The sequence below is a fragment of the Pygoscelis adeliae genome, unplaced genomic scaffold (assembly GCF_000699105.1).
Source record: "Pygoscelis adeliae isolate BGI_AS28 unplaced genomic scaffold, ASM69910v1 Scaffold358, whole genome shotgun sequence".
NCBI classification, from domain to species: domain Eukaryota; kingdom Metazoa; phylum Chordata; class Aves; order Sphenisciformes; family Spheniscidae; genus Pygoscelis; species Pygoscelis adeliae.
The window spans coordinates 330,896-335,213 of NW_008825429.1; the positions used below are offsets into that span (position 1 = coordinate 330,896).

The 4,318-nt window shown below is 45.3% G+C and overlaps 1 protein-coding gene across 1 annotated transcript in view; it reads right to left on the bottom strand.

Annotated features, from left to right (window-relative positions):
• Positions 1–4,318, bottom strand: part of TTC28 (tetratricopeptide repeat domain 28) — a 185,672-nt gene that overhangs the window by 47,283 nt on the left and 134,071 nt on the right. The gene's annotated exons all lie outside the window — the stretch shown is intronic.

The following is a 4,318-nucleotide window of genomic DNA, read 5'->3' on the forward strand; positions in this document are numbered from 1 at the left end:
GAAGAGTGTCAGGGATGCTGACCCAACCCAGGCTCTCTCCCACTGCCACTTCATACTATACTTGAGTATAGATAAGAAAAGGAGTATCTGGGGCTGGAGATAATAGGAATTCCTGCCCCGGGACACCAATCTCTCCTGTCCCGCATCAAGGAGAAGGAAAGTGGGAGAGGAAGATGGCAAGTCAGACACAGAGCATGGCTTCGAAAGGCAAACGGCAGCCAGAGAAGTAAAATTCATACTATAGGTTAGGGCAACAGGTTACTGAAACAGCCAGTGCTGCCACTCTCTGGAGAGGCTATGGATGGAGTTTCACCCTGGATACTATGTCCATCAAAAAGGCTGCTCTCTGTCACAAGCCCTGCTCAAGCAAATTCCCAGAATTTAATCTAAAAAATTAAGGTTGCTCTTGGGAAAAGAGGAACCTGGTAAGAGACCCCACACAGCACCTCCTGGAACGTTTCCATTATTTGCCAGGGGTAATTACAAAGGACGGCCCAGGAAGGAAAGGTTCTGACTCAGACTCCAAAATTCATCACCTACCAAATATATTCTCTCTTTGTGCATTCCTCAACAGACAAAAATGAGGTTCGTAGATGGATGGGAGATGAAGCCTTCACAGTTCTAAATGTTTTAGTCAGCCTCTTTACTGCCAAGAAAGGAGAAAAACAGTGAGCAAATGTTTACCGGGAGATACCCAGGACAAAACCAAGTAGCATAACAGAGAACAAAGCTGTGCTCTCCTCACCCATGGAGCCTGCTATCGCATTAGTCTGCTCGAGCTGTCACCCATCTGTTGTGGCTACTTAAGGAAGAATGATCCAGAAACCCACTGTCACTTCAAAACTTCAGCATTCTGACTCATTCTTACAACTATAATCATTGACTTCAAAGTAAAAGATAGCCTTCTGGTCAGGCAGCTGGACTACATTCTGGAATAGCACATGAAGGATACAGCAGAACAGACCCAAGACAAGAACCCAGCAGACACAAGGGGAGACAGTCAGAAATAGCCTTTACTGCCTTACATAGTGTAAAGCACCAAAAATGGCACAAATTACATTAATTCACAAGCTTTCTTTCCTTAATGATGAATACAGTTAGAACTGGGTAGAAACCTGTATAAGATATCAGCAAAATAATCGTAAGAGTTACATTCTGCCTATGCAAATGACTGATTTTTCCAATTCAGGCAACAAATTGGTAAGGTGAGAGAGAAAGTGTCAGGCTAACTTTGGAACAGTCTTTGCAGCTCCTGTGCTGGAGCCCGGCAGGCAGTTGGAGCAGAAGTCAAAGGGGCCTCCAGTCTCCCACTAGCATTAGCCAGCGCAGAACAAACCTCTGTGTCGTGATGGGGTCACAGCTGCACCACGGCCTCCAGCTTAGACTGAGGTAACATCGCTCTTGACTGAACCTGCTCTTTCAGAATGAAATACGAACATGCTGAAAGTTGAGACAGAGCAGAAGTGGTTCTGAACTTCACCCATGTGGTGGGAGAACCACGTCCTGGCCCCCTCCTCAGTGCAGACAGGAGAGCCTAAGAGCATCCACCGCCTGACGCATGACTCTGCTGCAATGCAGCTGGCTGGATGAGCGTGCCTGTGAGCAGCCAGAGATGAGGGAAAGGGGTCTTGGGTGAGTTAGCTAGTCCTTCAGCAATCGGGAAAGAGATGGCCAAATGTAGCCACCATTTTTTGACCCTAATTGCAAAAACACTTCAAGAGAAAATATCTGGCACCTTTGGACAACACACCAAGCACATGAAGACAGGCATAGAAGTTCTCCTGTAACTGCAAAGAGATGCTAAGCACCAAAGGAGAGACTTTATACTGTGTTTTATTAATAATCTGGTGTCCTCTCTCCATCACAGTGGGAACCCTTAAAAGCTGCAGAGGCTGAAAAGCCAGCTCTCTACATGGAGCCTTGGCATTTGGAAACACCATCTGCTTTGCAAAGGTTGACAATCTGAGACTTCTGGTTAAACTCCACATCTCCTTGTTGTGAAGGGCTTGATAACTTGTGACTTACCCTCAGTCCATTACCTTCTGCTTACCGAGTCACAGAGCACATTATATCTCCCTGCAGAGCACTACAGCAGCTGGGCTATGTTATATTCTGTGTCTGCCTTGCTCAGCATTAGATAGTACACTTAAGAGAGCTTTCCATCTAAATCAGTGAAATGCAAACAGAGAATTTCTGTTGCTTCAGCAAAGAGGCCAACTCTAACATTCTGGCTTGGAAACACACATTTAGATACATTTTTTTGCCTGTCAGCATGGTTATTTTGATGAGGTTTTGTTTTGCATGTGGATTAGATGAAAGAGACAATTAAGACTTGACTTTTTAATTGGTACTGGATGCACTTTAAACAACAGTAATACACTTTCTCAACAAGAACTGCATGTTCTCTTTCTCCAGTATAACTTAACTCTTACAGAGAAGACATAAAAATATAGCCAAACAACAGCTGAAACGTGAGATCCTGCACTCAGAAGCTAGGAAAACTATTCTAATACAAAGTGTAGAGTGACTGAGTCAGCATACCAACTGAAAGTTATATTTAGGCTTAAATCCAACACAAGAAAAACATTCTCTGCTGCACCAACTCTTTCCTTTTTTTTTTTTTAACAAAAATTTCTGGAATTACATGCTGAAAGCATCATTAAATCCAAAGCTGCTGCAAGATTAATAATGATAGTAAGATGAATTTTCTAGTCCCAACTTGACTGATTTTGAGCCAGCAAAACGGTGAGAGATTTTAAACCACAACTGAGTACTGTGAAAGGTTGAGGAACACTTTTGCAGCAGCGCTTGTTTCATTCTGGCATGAGACAAAGCAACTACAGTGAGTATCAGCACTTGCAGCAAATTGCTAAGCCCATCTCGTCTCAACATTTCTGTACCATTTTGTTGGGGTTTTTTTATGATGCTGGGTAGCCAAGAGACAGACTACATTGAACATACAGGCAGTTAGAAGAAATGCTACAGAACTTTAAATTAAAGTTCTTTCTTCTAGCAAAAGAGCGGTGGTCTGCCCAATGGCAAAGGGCTCACAAAAACAAGAGGAGACAATACAGAAAACCCAAGATGGCTCATCACCACACTGATGCAGGGAAGAAAAACAAAACCAAGTGACAGCTTCCATTTCCCCAGACTGGATTTCTGTAGTTTCCCGGATTTGCTCGGAAGGGCAATTCTCCAGAAAGCAGCAAGTGCTTCAGAGGGGAGATGAATGAAAGTGCTTCTGATCTCTGAAGCTTTGCCAGTGCTGCTCAGAGCACGTCCACCCCCATTTTATAGGTGTTCACAGCTGAACACAGCCTTGCCATCTCCGAGTAACTACGCCAGCAGAACAGCCTGCACACCCTCTGGTCAGCTTCCACTGGAAACAAAACACGCTAAGTTAGGCTTCACAGCAAGAGGAACTTTCCCTCAGTCCTGACCATGAGCTGGGAAGCCAGTGCATTCCCCAAGCATAGCCAAGGACAACGTCTCCATCTCCCCCCACCGAGGACCCAGAGTTTACACCTCCTCCTGCTCCCTGCCTGGACAATCCAAGGTCCGTTCCTCCACATGGGCCCCTCTGTCCCTGTCACAGACCAGTGGATCCCTCACCTCTCTTCATCTCCCCAAGACCAGCCCCACACTGGCAGCAGAGACAGGGGATGTAGTTTGTGCTTTGCTAGGTGCATCTGCTGTTGTTCTCTGCAAAAGCCCTTACATAAATGTTAGAGGAAGCCAGACGCAAAGCTTCATCCTGCCAGCCCTCTTGCCCATTGGGTGCTCTGTCACACTAACAGAAATGTTATCCATGCTCACTGCTCTCTAATGCTAAGCACGCCACAGGCGCTTTTGCCTCACAAACCTATTCTGCCTCACACATTTGCCCTAATTTGTGTAAAGGAGGAGATTCGCAACACTAATTAGAAAGCTAGGACTGTTTTGTTTTCTCCAGTTCACCTTATCGTCTTCATTCAGCTCCTGAAGACTCAGCTATTAAGAGAAATTAAGTAATTCATCAAGCCCTTTTCAATTACCTGCTGTTGATAACATCAGAGTACAATTAGCATCTACAAATGAACCAAGTGCCAACTGCCAAGCAGAAACAGAAGCTAATTTACAGCGTGGGGCAGCCTGCAAGAGCTGAGATTCAGGGGCTGCCAGCAAACACATATTTTGTTATACCAGCAACAGCCCTGTTCTGCCACTCCCAGCCAGCTGGGAACACATCCTTAACAACAGCTGGAACATCAGCAGCGCAAACACCACATCCCACGGCAGAGATGGAAACGCATCTTTGGTCGCTTCCACATCTGGCACT